Here is a 17,389-nt window from a genome sequence, read left to right as displayed (position 1 = left end):
CTCTGGCAGGAATGCTCAATTAATGTCCAAATAAGATAGGATATGCTGCAGCTGCAAGTTCACTTCCACCCTATCTCCCACTATCCCTGTCATTCACCCTATTGACTGACTTTTTCCAACCAAATGAAGGCTCATGAGTCTAAAGTAGGTGGTTCTTTTTTTAAAAAAAGAATTCCTTATTGTTGAAAGTATTACATATGTCCCCCTTTTACCCCCATTGACCCCTTTTGCCCTCCTCCATCCCCATGCTGCCCCAGGTCCTCAATGCCCCATTGTCTGTGTCCATGGGCCATGCATATATACATACAAGGTCCTTGGTTAATTACCTCTCACCTACCCATCCTCCCCCACCTTCCCTCCCAGATTCCCCACTCTGTTCCATGCTTCCATGTCTCTGGATCCACTCTGTTCATCAGTTTATCTTATTACTTAGATTTCACATATGAATGAGATCATGTGATACTTGTTCTTAAAGTGCAATCCAGGACCCTGGGAGGTCCCTAAAACTCTTCTAGGAGGCCTGTGAGGTGAAAACATCTCCTAGTTATACTAACACATCATTTGCTTTTTCACTGTCATTCTCTTAGGAGTGTACAGTGGAAGTTTCTGGAAGCTACATGATGCATGATATCTTACCCTCAGTTTCTAATGCAGAAGCAGACATAAGAATCCACTCTCTTCTATTAAAGCAGACATTAAATAGATTTTTGATGCCACTCTTTCCCCTAAATTATTTTTGTTTTGAAAAACATAGTTAACTTTCATAAAAATATGTTAACATGGAATGGACTTTTATTGTTATTTTTAAGTGAATCAAACTATGTATTAAAAAATTCTCAGTTGTAATTTCTAATGCATTAAATATCAGTAGATACAACACATAAACCAAAGTACTTTGCTGTCTTCAATAATTTTTAAGAATGTATAGAGGTCCTGAGGCTGAAATGTTTGTGGCCTGCTGTGTCCAGAGGGCAAGTGGCACAAGAGGAGGCCGCAGAGGAAGCAGGAGACCAGGAGGCAGGAGCAGACCCTGTGGCCATGTGACAGTTTCTGATCTTTATCTAAGAGCAGCATGAGGCTGTTCCCCACGTGTAGGAGGCTGCAGTTACAGCCCCTTTCTCTGTATGGGACAGTTATACAGAATCGCTCGTTGCCCAGCTTCCTTTTGCACCTTATAATGATTCATTATACGAAAAATGAACTCATAAATCTCCATCCTAAAGCTCCATCACACTATAATGAATCTCAAGGTTGTTTTCAAAAAGAATAATTTCTCCTCCATGGACAGATGCAGTGTCTGTACTGTGCTTAGCTTTAAAAGCCAACTTGCTGGCTAATTTGGAAGTGGGAAATGTTTATAGATGAGCTTCCTTTTATCTCCCAATACCGGTGCCCACATTCCAGTGAAGCCAGAATTAGGGTCTGAGCTCCTGCAGCTCTTACTCTGGCGATGCTGCTGTGTGGGGTGGGAGGAAATGAAGCTCCTAGTAAAAATGGCCTTTTCTAAGCTCAGGGAGGCCCTCCTGTGTGCTGGCAAACCCTCTCTGCTCTCCCGTGGGCTCTTTTGTACCTCTCCCCTCAGAAGCTGTTGCACTCCCCTCCCTCCTAGGAAAAAAACCTCACTTCTCTCTTCACCCAGAAGCTAAAGACAGGAAATGATGGAGTTAACATTCATGCACCGTGATGATAAAATTTATGAGATGTAACTTCAATTTATCTTTGCTGGTGAAAGTATTACAGATGTCTCCCCTTTTTCCCCATTGATCCCCTCCACCCTATCCCCCGTCCCCGTTCCCCCCCCCCCCAGCCCCCCGCCCCCGCCGGCCTTCACCACATTTTTTTTTAAAATATATTTTTTATTGATTTCAGAGAGGAAGGGAGAGGGAGAGATAGAAACATCAATGATGAGAGAGAATCATTGATTGGCTGCCTCCTGCATGCCCCCTACTGGGGATCGAGCCCGCAACCGAGCATGTGCCCCTGATTGGAATCGAACCTGGGACCTTCCAGTCCACAGCCCAGTGCTCTATTCACTGAGTCAAACCAGCAAGGGCTTCACCACACTTTTGACTGTATCTATGGGTTATGCATATAAATTCTTTGGTTAATCTCTCCCTGCCTACCCACCTGCAGTTTCCAGGAATAAGTAGCATTGAAAGCATGATTATGATTTTAATAACAAGAAAATGATTGTATGTTAGTAACAACAGTGAGAAAAGACAGGTCTAAGACATGTCCAAGTGCAGGAATGTGTGTGTAGAGGGGCTACGGAATTTAGCCAGGGGACAAGGCTAGTCACAGCAAAAACTTTATCAAAGTACATTCTCCAGGGACAGCATGACTGAAGGGACTGATAAGGCCGTAGAACCTTCCATCAAGACTGAGAAGATGAAACATCAAGTCCCAGGCTTATCATTTAAAAATGCTAATGACATCTGAGGGGGGGAAAAAGTCATGGAATTAAACTTCTCAGTGTATCTAACTGAAGCATTGTAAGAAGGTGCTTGTTTTTGTGTGTTTGTTTCTGAGGGGTGTGGAACAAGGAGAGGAACCATGATTACACAGAGACTGTCTGTCTGTCTTTTGGGAACCGGCTTCAGCCTGGATGAGTCACTTGCCTGCCCTGTGTGCCTTGAGCTTGTTATTTCTTAACATTACCTATTACAGAGATGTGGGAAAGGTGGAAAATAAAGCTTTCTCCAGCCCTCGGATGAGAATGCTTCATGAATAGAGCCCCTCAGTAGGTGGCAGTTCTTTTTCTCCTTTCTTCCCCTTTTCTTCCTATTACAATAGGCCATTCAAAAGCTGCTGAACTTTCAGGTAACTCAGATGTATATACTTACAGAAAGAGAGAGAGAGAGAGAGAGAGAGAGAGAGAGAGAGAGAGAGAGAGAGAGAGAGAGAGCCAGAGAGGAAATGTATTTACAGTGAAGGTGGATGTTGGTAATTCATGAACATATTAAAAACAGAATCTTCTATCCATTGATGACTGGGTTGAAACCCTCCTCCCTACATTGGACCTGGTAACTCGATAGATGTGGCATCTGTAAACCCCTTCACCTTTATTTATTTATTTTTAAATATATTTTATTGGTCCTTCTACAGAGAGGAAGGGAGAGGGATAGAGAGTTAGAAACATTGACGAGAGAGAAACATCAATCAGCTGCCTCCTGCACACTCCCTACTGGGTATGTGCCCGCAACCAAGGTACATGCCCTTGATCAGAATCGAACCTGGGACCCTTGAGTCCGAAGGCCAACGCTCTATCCACTGAGCCAAACCAGTTAGGGCAACCCCTTCATCTTTAAGGTTTGTCTAGAATCACTGGCCCCTTCCTCTCCCTGGCATCATGCTCTCGCAACAGGGGACTGTCTTTTTGCACTGGCAGCTGGGAGTCAGCTCATGGTTGGACAAGTCATCTCTTCCCAGAAGCCACACTCATATAAAAAGTTACACCTCTGTTAAATTTGGACTTTATTCTTTCTATCTCCCCTTGCCTGGAACAATAGTGTGGTTAATCTGTCATTTGTTATTTCTTTATTGGCTTATTAAGATATAATATCCTACATGCTACTGGCTTGTGAAATTGTAATTCCCACAGCAAACCTGTGCCAAATAAATTGCTGGCAGAGACAGAACCAGCCTCTGAGTACAACTTTGCTGAAAACCCTTCTGCCTGGGAGGTCCTAGTTCTGTGCCCACTGCTTCTCCTCCCCCACTGCCCTCACTTCCTCCTTCAAGTGGTTTTGTTTACCTGGGTTTCCTCCCTGCCTCTCCACGCCGCCCCTCCCCCCCCCCCCCCCCCACACACACACTTCCATCTTTCTATCTTTGTGGCTTCTTCTCTTTCTATCCCAGATGTTGTCTCTTGGTAATCTAGTGGGTTCTTAAGGGGAGTTATTGGCATCACAGTCTCCTGGTTGCCTGGCATAGAAATACTATGACACATGCCTTCCCTCACCTCTCCCACTTCAGCTTTATACCTTCAGCTCCCACCCAGCCCACCCAAGTGGCTTTTTCTCAAGCCCACTATCCTCTCCCTCTCTTTCCCCCCTTCTTTCCCTCTCCACTTTCTATCATTCAACATCGGTCTAGTCTACGGCCATACCACCCTGAACGCGCCCGATCTCGTCTGATCTCGGAAGCTAAGCAGGGTCGGGCCTGGTTAGTACTTGGATGGGAGAACATCGGTCTGACTCCCAAAGCCCTACTTTTCCTTCAAGTCCAGGAGAACACAGGGGTAAGCCATCCCAGTCAGAACTAACTGTTCCCTCTTTCGTGTTTCCTCAAAACGGAGATGATCACTTAAAAATGTGCATAAGATATTTTGAGTATGCAATAATTTCATACATATAAAGGTACATGTGTAAGCTGGGAAGCATAGTCATAGACTGAACACTTGTAAACCTATCACCTGACAATGAAAATATTGCCGATATTGTTGCACCTGCCATCCAGTCCACCGCATAGGTATTCCTTAAAAATACTATTAAGTTTTGCATGGTGTTACATCATTCAATCTTCTGCAACTTTCTTTTTGATCAACAGTATTAAGATTCATCCATGTGGTTGGTTTAAAGCTATCGTTGATTCATTTTTTTGTGGGTGTATAATCTTACTTTGTAAATATGTCATAATTTATTCATTCTCCTGTCCATAGATATTTGTGTTGCTTCCAATTTCTTGCTATTTTGGATATTTTTGAAACATTTCTTGGTGCATATGTGTGACAGTTTCTCAACATAATATAATTATATGCAGAATTACTATTATGGACAATGTGCAATCTTTAGGTGATAATGCATAATTGTTTTTCAATATTGTTTCAATTTACCTGGCTCTCTCCAGTGATGTATAAGATTTGATGTTTTCATAAAATCCTCTTTTGAAATTCATTATTACGACACTTTATATCGTGTTTATTGGTGTTAAATACTGTTTTCCTATATGATGATATGCATCATTATTTACTTACACTTTTATTCCTATGGCCTATATCAGTACCTTACTTGTAAAAAATGTTAAATGAAAATAAAACAGAAGTACATACAATGACCTGCATTTGATCTGAGTTACAAGATAATCTACTTTCAATGCAAATAGCATGAAAGGATTTGGGGTTATTAATCCTTTGCACCAAAAATACAATTAATTCAATTAGATTGCTTTCCTACTATTACCAAGTTAGTTGAGCAAAATTAAGAAAATGGTGACTTTATTTGAGAGAAGATAATGAATTTAAAGCAAGGAATACATTTTGGGAAGTAAGGAAGTCTAATTATAAACATAAAAGTATGAGTCAGCATAGCCTGTGGACACTAGCACCGAGAGAAGATAGATGAGGGACTCAGGAAGGGAGTACAAAGCACTATATTCTCATCCAAAGATTTGTACCTTAGACTATCCATGTGGCTTCCTGTCCTCGAGTCTCACAACTATAGTTAATAATAGTTAGGAATTTGTTTTTATAATATAGACTGAATATAGTTGCTGGACTAACCTGGAAACCTAACCATAATTTTTAACAAATTCTTCCATGTCAAAGAACCCAAAATTCCAAACAACTACTGACAAATGCACTTTTGTTAAAAATGACTCATCGGTAACATGGGGAATGCCTATATTCAGAAAGTAGGTCTCTGCCTTTTATTATTGTAATCTTTTCATCCTTGGGGCCAAAGAACCAGTGGCTGAAGAAAAGAAGCATTTCCATGCTCTTAAAAACAAAATGCACAGCATCTATTAAACTACTCTTTGATTGCTGCTTATCTTCTGCTTTGAAAAAATAACTCAGAAATGCCCAAAACTCCCAAAGTATGAGATATGTAGGCATTCCTTATGGGAGAGATATAAAAAGTTCTTTAAAAACCAAGGGCCCAGAAAAAGAGGAAGACCATGTCAGCATCGCCCAGTGTGGCTCTGAAGGGCAGGGGACACTACTGCACCCACACTTCTCCTCCTTGGGAATGCAGCTGGAAAAGAAAAGGCTGCAGAACACTCAGAGGTCGTTGACCTTGTCTTGCCCACATCTTAGATGCTGACTCTCACATCATGTGCAAATTGCTGCTTTAGGAGGTCAGTGCCGGAAAGCAAATTCCTTAATTCAGTATGTCTCTTTGTGAGCAGAGAAGAGTTAACAAAAAGTGGGTAAGAACTACGCCCATCAATCGCTAGCAAGCAACCTCATACAAATGCATCCAGCTTGTCTCTACAACAACAAAACCATCCAACCATCAAGAAGAGGAAGCCTTTGGAACAGAACTCAGTGTTTTCAGCTCTGGTGGAATGCACGTGCTCAGGGCACTCTGACGGTTTGGTGTTAAAGGGATAATGGATGCTTGCTGAAGTTAGAGGGAGAGCTTCAGTAGGGATCTTTAAAATATTACTCTGTTAACTCAGCCACTTAAACTTTATTGAAAATACATGAACAGATGCACTCTGATTTCTATCCTAGTTTAGAATGCTAAATCAAGGCATAATTATTTGTATTTACTACTTATCTATAATTATTTGTATTTATTGAACACTTACTATGTGCTACATATAAAAAGACAGCATTACAAAAATATGGCTCTTGTCTATGAAGAGAGGTTGTTTTTGGTAGGGGTAGGAGGCTAAGCTGATGTTCAGGGGTAATGGACAGAAAAAGAGGACGACCACATGAAATTGACTCTGATTAATTTTCTGGGAGCACAATGCAATTTGCTCTATGGAGTCTATGGTGTACAGCAGTCACTTCCATCCACACCCAGCACAGCAAAGTGTAAGGCAAAGAAATGATTCTTCCCCCTTATTTTTCTTTGAAATTTTTTTTCTATTCTCAACTCTTATCCTCAGACTTGCTAAAATTATATTTTTGGCTTGAGCAATAATTTTATGGGTCAGACACTTTTACCCAAATCAGCTCTCATTACCAGGCAGTACATTAACTACATTGCCTTAGAAAGCGCTGGTGGTTCAGTCCAGCAGTTCTTTGAAGCATCATGCAAGTGGCTCACAGTTAAAGATACATTCCAGCCCTGCCTACTGATTTTGCATCTTGCACTAACAGCTAGTCAGATATAACCAGCAACTCCCTTTCCTTGTGCCAAGTGGAGGTCAGGAGAAAGTGCTGTGCTTTAGCCAGCATCTATCATTTCAATAGATTTTAATGGGAACCACATAGATAAATCATTTTACTAGGTTTTGTAAAGATTACCCAGAATACCTTTGAAATCACCCAAATCTATGTAGAAAGGTGAAAGGAGACAAAAATAAAATGAAATTCCAGTTAACATGGTTAAACACATAAGTGTTAAACCAATTCAGAAAAACAATGAACTGTCATCAGGTTATTGTGATCAATTATCCAGAGAACAAAACTATGTGAGCTGTGCTACTTATCATCATCATTATATTGCTGTTGTTATTATTTAATATTTTTATAACAGAACCCGTGCAAAGTTATATTTTTACTTTCTCATGTCAAAATTACGTTTCAATAACACTGACCTACAGAAACTATCATGAAGTTTATGCTGTTATAGGTTTAAAAATTTTTTTCATTTATGATGATGCTTAAGGATTACAGCTTTGAAAGCTGAAGCAGCTGTAACTCTATCATAAAGACGAATAAACTGTCATCCAGGGAAATTAAGTGGTGATGAACCCACAATCTGGAAAATCACTTCTCTGCTTCTTTTTCCTGAAACACACCTAGATATCTTCTAACCGCATCATAGGGAGAAAAAAGCTACACTGAAGACAAAGTGCTACATGAAGTAAGCTGACAAGTAAGCCTATATTAAAAGTATGAGACATAAAACAAAACACTCAGTGAAAAGGTTTGACAACTGGGTTACATGTACACTTCAGCGGCTTTACTCATTGTTGCATTACCTAATTCATTTTGAACTTCAATATATTTTTTCAAAGGAATCAAACAGCTAAGAATAGCATAAATTGCTCATCCTTTAGAGGTAAAATGTAGATGATGATGTAACATGATAATCTTCCCCAGGATTCATAAATTTTGTGAAAGTATTTAAGTGATCTAACCTCTTAAAAATAAGATCTCTACATTTTTAGCTTTTGTTTTTCCAGTATCAACCATAAGGAGAAGCAGTAAGGAGTCTCCTGGGAAAAAACCCAGGTCAAGGGAGAAGAGAACCAAGGGACCTTTGGTCCAATGTCAGTGTGGGATGCTGTGCGAGGTGCCAAATCTTCCTGCCTTCCCATCTAACTGCCCATCCTTTTACGCCATCAAGCTTTCTCCACCCATAGCCAGAGAAATCTTTCCACATCTAACCTCCTGTGTTACTCTGCTGCATGCAATACTTTCATGGTTCCCTTTTGTATATTTATAAATTCCAAAATTTTATAAGTTTATAAGTTGGGTAAAATGCTCAAGCATTTATTATGCGCTGGGCATTTTATATGAAAACATGGAAGCCGTAACAGACTTAGAGTGACATTTGCTTGGACCACAGTGGGTTTAGTGGCATCCATTGGTGCTTTTGGGATCCTTGATGTTAAATGTCTACTAAGGTAGCCAGAATAAGAGCACGTAAAAATGGTTGGGCGCAGCAGCACAGAGAGGATTTGGTTTTGCAAGCAGGAGAAAGAGCCCCATAGATTCCTCAGGGCAGTTAAGAGAAATCTGAGTATGGTTAGGATCACCATTGCTGCAGGTGGTGTTGAAAGTCAAAGAAATACAGTTGTATTACAGGTATTAAGCTCTTTGGCCTGGGTAACATGGGTTACCCTTGTAACCACTATAAATTGAAGTGCTCTTTAAAAAAAGAAAACAACTCAGAACAGATCTGTCCATTTGGAAAAAAAAAAAAGTAGTGTAGCAGTTTTACCTAATTATCTTGGTAATTAAGTGATCAATGTAGACCCAGCAAGATCAAGCAATCTAAATGAATTTGTCACAGATTATTTTAGTGCAGACAGAAATAGATGTCTATGGTACTCATTATTTTTCCAATAAGAAAGATGCAGATATAGAGGGGGCAGACCAACAAAATAATAATTTATATTCCATTTTGAAAGGCAGAAATATTTTGCAGTAGGATTATCAGGTCTATCTTTCTAATTGCATTTTAATTTGGATATTATTTAAAAACTGTGAAAAGTGGCAAAGAGAAATTTACATTTATATATATTCAGGATTAAAGTTTATTTTTTAACTAGAGGCCTGGGGCACAAATTTGTGCACGGGTGGGGTCCAGCCGGCCCGCCCTGATTGGGACTGATCAGGCTAGGTGGGGGCAGTTGGCTGGCCAGCCCCACCTGGCTGAATGCCCGGTTGAACTCCTGGTTGAACTCTTGATCGAGGGGACAATTTGCATATTAGTCTTTTATTATATAGGATGATTAAAAATAAATGTAGTCAGGACAGAAAGCTTGAAACATAAAGATCCAAAAAGTAGAAGTTGACTTGCTAAGTATGAATTTCACACTGAATTAAATGTTAATAAAATATGCATCACATGTCAAACAAATGGGTACACTTGTTTGAGCACTATGTGCCAGTTATTTTATAAGTATTATTTCTAGTTCTCACAACTCTGTTAGGTAGGTATTACTAAACTAGTTTTGCAGAAAAAGAAACTAAGACTCAGGAAACAGGGTGATTTGTTCCCAAGACATTCAACTAGAACCTACTGGTACTGGGGTGCAGCTTAGGTGAGTGTGTCTCTTATGTCCTATTTGTCCAATTCTTCTCTCAAGGTGTGTTTCCAAAGGAATGCAGACTAATACCGATTATGTATATGGGTGGTATGTGTGTCTGGATGGGGGACAGCAGCTTAGTTCATAAGAGTGGGGAAGGTAGTGAAGGTAGAGAGAACATTTTCCAAAAGTGACATCATTTAAACAATATTGAAAGAGCCATATTGAAAGTCATTCTTAAGACCATGATGAAAGTATGTTTGAGGAATTGGCATGAAAGCACAACACTACAAAGCAGAGGAAAAACAGGCAACGGTGGCACCTTTTAAATGTCCCCTTCCCAACATGTGTGTACTGCACATAATACCAAGGCTATCTGGCTCATTTTATATTTTATCAACATGTTTATTCTGCTTTTTAGGGCTTGCAGGGTATGTATTTTTAGATATCCTCAGTTTGAACAGATACTTTCTTATTCACAATGCAAACTAAAAGGGGCATCCAACATTAAAAACAAAACAACAAAAAGCAACGATATTTCAGGGGAATGCAAATGTATCTTAATCTGTTTTAAATCATCAGACCTCTCTAGCTTGTCCAAATAATCTTTGCCCTCCACAGACTCCTGCTTTGATGATTTAGCTCTGCAGAATTTTGAAGCTATTGGGGAAAAAATAAATTTTCTATTTAAAGGTGAAGCTGAGTCTCTGGTGAAACATTTGATTGTATTTGAATTAATTCTGGTGAATCTTTCATGCTGCACATTGAAGGGGTTAAAAAGGAGAGATTTGTATGGCATAATGCCGATTTTTTTAAACTATCGGGCAAATAGTGAAAATATGATGAGTGTGTCACTTTCTGATGTCATTTAGTGTTTTTTTCACCCTCTATGTGATGTAGAAAATACTATTGTTTCTATTTGTCCATGAAGAAGTTGTGGCTGACAGAGGCTAAGTAAGCTGTCAGATGAACTGGGTTTAGAACAGGGTCCCGATAGGAATCACACATGTGTGGCCAGATGTTTTCACATAGTGGATGACCAAGATCTTTCCAGTTTGAGACATATTTACATAAACTTTATAAACACCATGTGTCAAAATCTATAAAACATGGACATGGCAGATCTTGATCACTTAGACCCATGCAATTTCTCATATTCCAGAAAAGGTTTGAGTATATGATTCTAACATTATAATAAAGTATCTAGTTCTTAACTCCTCAAAACTTTAGTACATGGTCATGCCCTGTTTTGTTTCCGACTTGTTCGTTCCTTGTGTGCGAAGGGCTGTTTGTAACTATTTGATGAGGATGGGTTTGTCCTCTCACGTGTGATGACTGTTTGGAAGCATTTCTGTTCCTGGAATATGAAGCTGGCAAGCTCTTTGTAACAATTTGTTTCTCCACCTGTCCTCAAACATATCACGTATACACGAGGAATGGCCTAGTCTTTTCATTCTTCTAGAGCAGAAACATTTGAACAACTATCCATGCTAATTAACACATGCGTGATTGTGATTGCATTTTGTAAATCATGGAGCTCTGAGAGGAATCAGATGAAAAGCTTCCTAAAAGAGATCCCAGATCAAACAAACGTATCAGCTCCAAACCACTAATTCTCGTACATATTTCTGAATGCATATAGCATGTAATGGGCATCTTGCCCAGCATATCTCTTTTTTCTTTCAGCTCAATCACTATCAGCTTGGCTCTCCACATGCTAGTCTGCTTTTGAAAGCTCTGTCCAGCTCACATGATTATAAGCTCATTTCTACAATGAAGAATGTTAATAATTATACAGATTCTTTCAGCTACCAAAGCTTAAATTATTCATGTAATTAGACCAAAATGAGGTAGAGGTGGTTTGTAAAAGTTTCCAGATAATTGCTTCTTTTCCACTTTTCCTGTAAAGATGCAATCAAGGGTTGGCAACTCTCTCATATTGACCTGACTTGGGTTGTAAGATCTTTCTCCTTCTGTCATCGCCCTTCTCAGGCAGCCCTACGCAATCATTCACTCGGTGAAGAGTTATTGAGCTCCCACTCTGGGCACCACTTAGTGGAGACTACAAAAATGAATAACTTCTCAATCAATAGAATAAAGAATAAAGACAAGGTATGTGGCCTGTGAGAGCAAAATGCAGAGCTGTGGAAGGAAAGAGGAGGGACAGAGACCTTCTAAGGATTATCCAGAAAAGCTTCATAAGGGCTTTGAGAAACTGGTAGGATTTCAAGCTGAAGATAGGATGAGGAGGGGCAATTCCGGTGAAGAAATGGATGAGCAAAGAACATAGAAATAAAACCTAAGGTATGCCTCAGAAATGTTGACAGGTGCAGGGCGTTTCCTGTTGGAGCCAGTGGGAGACAGCACTGAAGGAGAAGATAGAGGGTAGGGTTTACAATACAAATCTAAAGGATTTAGACCTTATCCTTTAGGAAATAGGAGAGACTTGAGGTTTAGAGCCAGGGAGTGATATAATCGAAGCTGTTCTGTAAAATGATTGAACTGGGTGCAGAAGGGGTGGTGGGGATGAGAGAGGGCTAGGATGATTACTACATGGTCTGAGCAGGGTGGGACAGAGCCTGGGGTAGGACTGGTAGCAATGAGATAGAAAGGAAGTGACAATGGGAGTCACCACAACTTGATCGCTGACATTTCTGCAGTGTGTGACTGCAGGAGAGCAATGTGAGAAGATGGCATACAAAGTGGAGACCAGGGTTCCTGCAGGGGGACTTGGGACATGCTGTACTGGGTAAGGGAAGAGAGCAGGAAATTGATGAAAGACATTAGTAGGCATACTCAATCTGAGGTGATTGGAACAGCTGGGTAAAAATACCTACTTGGCAGTTGGAAATGTGAGACTAGATTTCTAATGGAGGCTGACGATAAAGATGGTATAAAAATTCATCCAGGCAACCTACACTCCTGATTCTAGAAAACCCGTGGCTTGTTGCCAGGGCAGCTAGGTGTTTCACATGTTGTTGACTCCTCCTCAGGGAGCCTTCTTATCCCCGTTTTACTGATGGGGACCCTGTGGCTCAGGGCCATTACATAACATGCTGGAGTCAGCGGTGAGATGGCTGAGTTCTGATTTATGTCCTTGTTTTTCCACTCTCTAAGAAAGGATAGCTCGCTCCTTCCTCTTAGTTCAGAGTGTCGATGTTAAGTATTACCATGCAATCCTTTACCCACTCATCTCTTTTCTCCAGTTCTAATCTCCATTCATTCTACTTGACTGAAATATTTTCTAATCGGCCCCAATTACATTCAGTGTCATCCCATGTCTCATTATTGCTCTTAACCTAGCTAGCTGCTCTCTCTTTCATTATAGAGGATTCCAGGGCAGTGTACCCTTAGCTCCCATGCCTTGCATTCTGTCCAGGGTCCCACCAGGATATGATCCCTTGTATTAGCTTTGGGCTGTGTGACCTGCAGCACTTCAGAACACAGGCTGGACATCTATCTCTCAGACCTGCTGTTTTTACAGGTCATTTCATCATGACACCAAATGCTCCCAGACAAAAGCCACATGTGCTCAACGAGCATGAAAACAAAATAAAGCATTTTCTTCTCAGCAATTCAGTGGCTAGGTGGCTACTTTGATTCCTATACTGCAGTTTCATTGATTCCCTGGCAGTATGACAAATCATACACTTTCTACTAGCTATTTATATTTCTCCATCTTTACTGTGAAGAGCATGGTTCAACAGCTTTTAAAATGTCTAGCCTCTTTAGCAGCTCTCCACTGAAAGTCCTATTTTCTAATTAATTGTGTATCTTGCTATTCTTGGTTACCTGGTTCTAAATCGGCAAATTCTATGTTCCGTGTGCTAGGTCTCACACTTCCCTTCCCAGTGCCTCATAACTGAATCACAAATGAAGCCTCACAGTGTAGCAGGTGAAAGTTATTATTCTCCTTACAGATGAGGAAGTGGCCCAGAGTGAACTGTGACTCATCAGGCTCCCTGGATCTTTTTAGTGAACTATTCACAGCCAACAGCTCTGACTTAAGCTTTTGGTTAATCACCTCCTTGCAATCCAAACCACAGGACCCATCATCCATAGTGAATGCATAGCATCCTTGCTGCTACCACTCAAAGTGCGGGATCACTTTGCTGAGATCCCTGAAGGTTCTCACATTTCTGTACATTAGCATCAAAACTATGTTTCCTTTCTGGCCCGCCAACTGGATTGGGTGGGCAGAGGACATGTCATGTCCCTCCCCCCCCCCTTTGTTCCTAACATCTGAATAATGATTTCTATAAAATGCATAGAATACTTGTGAAAGTAGTGACATCTCTGTTTCTAGATGTATTTAATCAGAGGCTGTTATAGAGGACTTCAACCATGCAACCGTCATTCTGTTGTTTCTAAATCTTCCAATAGCTTAAGTATATTATTATTTAAAGTGATTTCACCAATCCCAAATAGTTTAAAAATATATGTAATCACGTAGTGCACATTACTCCTCAAAATGACCATTATAGTTAATTTGCTATTCTGATTTACATAATGATGGATCCTAGAAATTATTAAATGCCTTTTCAGGCCAATGTTTTTAATTATCAGCCCCAGCCTATACATGTTTGTTGAACATCTACTATAATCCAGACCCTGGGGATAAGAGGATGAGAAAGGCAGGGCCCTGCCCTCCATAACTTACATTCCAGTAAGGATATCTCCAATGACTTAAATATCTAAGGGATTGAGAGGTAATAAACAGAGGTTTATATCTCTGCTTCTCAGCACAGAGAATGCTTTCCTGAAGTCACTTCATAGTCTAAGAAGCCTACTTGAAAGTCCTCTTTGGAAACTAATGTTGCAGGAGAGGATCTTTAACCCCTTGGTGACACTTGAGTCTGAATGGGAATTGATCCAGCTGGGAAGTGCCTATGGCAGACAAGGAAAGGGGAAGAAGGCCTGAAAGATCATTTCAAAACCAACCTGAACTTGACTCCTTTCCTGCTGTAAGTTAAATGTACACATGTAAGTAAGGACCTCCCCTCCCCCCTTCCTCCATATGCCACACAATTCCAGCTTGGGAAGGGCAAACCTTACAGGGAGCTTCGGGAACTGTCATTAGGAGAAATGCAATATAGGAGCGCCACCCAGAACCCGCTCTACCAGGTTCGTCTGTTTCTAATCAAATGGAATTTAGATTTAAACCAGAATTAGATTCGGGATTTACAGTCCTTTCTACTTCCATTCATTTCACGGCTTCCAGCCCTCTCCTGGCCCAGTCTTAATCCAATGCACTTCGAGGGCATTAGGAGTTGTCCACAAGCCTGGGGTGGGGGTGGTAGGGGCCCTAAGGCCTGGTCCTCTAGGGAGAGCAGCACCCAGGGCCGGACCTCCGGAGTGGGTCAGCCGAACTCTGTCTCGGGATTGTTGGCGCTCACAGCCCCCCTGTCTCCACTGCGCCACTGGGATGCAGGTGCGTGTTCTTTGCTCGCCCTTTGGACACGCCCCTCGCTCCGCAGAGGATCTGGTCGCCAGCACCCCAGGCTTTCCTCGCCCACAGGCGTCGCTTCTGCATAATAAGGAAAAGCGAAAGCTGCGGCGGGATGAGGGGGCTGCGGGACGCGCCGCGTGGCCGCTGCTCCGCAGCCGCAGCCGCCAGAGGGGAGAGCTGTCACCACGCGGTGCGGACCCCGACCCCCAACTTCCAGGGAACTCGGTGCCGGCGAGCCCACAGCAGCCCCGATGCGCCCTCCCACGCAGGCCCAGGGCCCTCCGGTCCCCACGGCTCGGGGGACTAGCTTCCCCAACCACCCCACCTCCCGAGCAGCATGCCCCCCACCGGCCCGCGGGCCCGCCGACCCCTGGCTACGCGGCCCGAGTAAGACGCCTTAAGGCAGTTCGGTGCGTGGCGGCCCCAACTCCGACACGGGAGCGACAGGACGCTCCCCCCGGAGCGCAGAGCCGCCTCCGCAGCCTCCACCGAGGTCCTCACTGCCGCTGCGGGAAGCGAAATGCCCGGCGAGGGGCGCTCTCTTGGATTTTGAAACACGGTCTCATTCGCCTCAGGGGCGCCCCGAATCCCCACCCGCACCCTCTGGCCAGATGACTTTCACCCCGGGATACCCCTAGTGGAGGCCTGGAGCTGCAGCGGGAGGAGAGGAGCCGGAGGCGCTGAGTTGCTGGGATGCAGCTGCGCGCCCCTCGCGGTGAGAGGCGGGGGACCCTTCGGCTCGGCCCGGCTGGGCTCGGGGAGCGGGATGCCGCGCCTCTGCCTCGCGGAGGATCACACGCACACACACACACACACACACACACACACACACACACACACTCTGCTGCCAGGACCACCTGCACTCCCCACCCCCCACGCCGCGAGCGGGACGCGGAGGTCAGGGAGCCACTGTTCACTTTAAGATTGCAGCTGAAACGCCCAGACGGAGGGAGAGGCGCTCCCCTTCCCAAGGCTCCCACATCCTAGGAGGCCTCCCAGTTTCCCAGAGCCAGCAACGTTCGGCTTCAGAGACTCCGCTCATTGGACACGGGGTTCAAACTGCAGTGGGGCGAGGCTGGCTAGAGGAGCACTAGACAGCGAGCCCGCGCTCCCCTCCGTTCTCAGCCAGAGACCAGGCAGCACCGCTGCCTCCAGTGCAGGACTAGGCGGCCGGGTGGGCGCCGGACCCCGGGCGCTCCAGCTCTGCCGAGGGCAGGGCGAGGAGTGACAGCAGCCGCCACGGCGCGCGCCGGCCAAGGCACAAAATCTCCGAATCGGCTGAGCAGCGGGCGCGGGGCGGGGGAGGGAGGGGGTAGAGGCCAGAGGGGCGGAGGAGGAGTTGCCGAAGCGGAGAGGGATGACGTCCTCCGGCGCCTGGGGATCGCAGGGACTGAAGATTCGTGCGCTCGCCGGCTAGGCGCGCTCACTAGGGGGTTCGCAGAGGCGCCGCGCCCGGCTCCCGCAGCGGCTCCGGCACCGCGCGCACCGGGCGACCCGCCCGCTTCAAGCAGGTGCAAGCCCTCCGGCCACCTTAAAACTCCAGCTGCCGGTCTCTCGCCTCAGGGTGCCCTCCCAGGGTGCGATTCCCGGGGGGTCCCGGTAGGCAGTCCCCGGCGGGCCAGCCTCGCCCCTTCCTCGCCTTTTCCCTCCTCGACCTCGAACCAAGGGCAGGCGCCCGCGCCCCGGTCCCTGCCCATTCGGCGAGCCGGCGTCCTGGCCTGCGCCGGGCTGCGAAGAGAGGAGGAGCCATGGAAAGGAAAGGTGCTCACCTGAGTCGCCGGAGCCTTCCTCCCCAGCCTCGCGGGCGCGTCTTCGCCGCCCCCGGGTACTACCTTCCTCGAAGAAAAAAAGTCGCGCAAGGGCAGCGAGAGGTAGGGCTGCTCACAGGTACCCGCGTGGCGGCTTTTCTCTTCGGATTCTCCCGGGTCCAGTCTCGGGCTCGGCGGCGGGAAAGGGCTCCCTGAGGCTGAAGGGGCCGCCAGAACCGGGATCCTCCGGTAGCGGTTTCCCCGGCACCTCCAAGTTGCCACCTGCAGCGCGCGCCGGGTGCCTGTGACAGCCCGCGCCGCTCCGCCGGGGCTGGCCCGCCCTCCCCGCCCTCCCCGCCTGCTCGTTGGCTGCGCCGGGCGCCCGGGCGGTCCCAGCGCTCCGGCCCGCCCTGCTCCCGCCTCCCAGCCGGCGGCTCCCGGGGTGCGGGTGCCCGAACAGGCCGCTCTTGGCTTTACAGCAGCGAATTTGGGGAGCTGCTCAGGCTTTTGCAAGCAGAGGAGGACACACACACACACA

At 44.7% G+C, this 17,389-nt stretch overlaps 1 protein-coding gene across 1 annotated transcript in view; it reads right to left on the bottom strand.

Annotated features, from left to right (window-relative positions):
• The window catches only part of EPB41L3 (erythrocyte membrane protein band 4.1 like 3), a 219,497-nt gene extending 202,513 nt beyond the window's left edge, over window positions 1-16,984 (bottom strand). The window contains exon 1 of the mRNA XM_036322542.1: window positions 16,873-16,984. The gene's annotated coding sequence lies outside the window, so the exon portion shown is untranslated. The remainder of the gene's footprint in view (window positions 1-16,872) is intronic.
• Between the last annotated feature and the right edge of the window lie 405 nt (window positions 16,985-17,389).

The sequence above is a fragment of the Myotis myotis genome, unplaced genomic scaffold, assembly GCF_014108235.1.
Source record: "Myotis myotis isolate mMyoMyo1 unplaced genomic scaffold, mMyoMyo1.p scaffold_m19_p_9, whole genome shotgun sequence".
In the NCBI taxonomy this organism is placed as follows: domain Eukaryota; kingdom Metazoa; phylum Chordata; class Mammalia; order Chiroptera; family Vespertilionidae; genus Myotis; species Myotis myotis.
The sequence above is the reverse complement of the archived record's forward strand: the minus strand, read 5'-3'. Positions and strand labels throughout refer to the sequence as shown.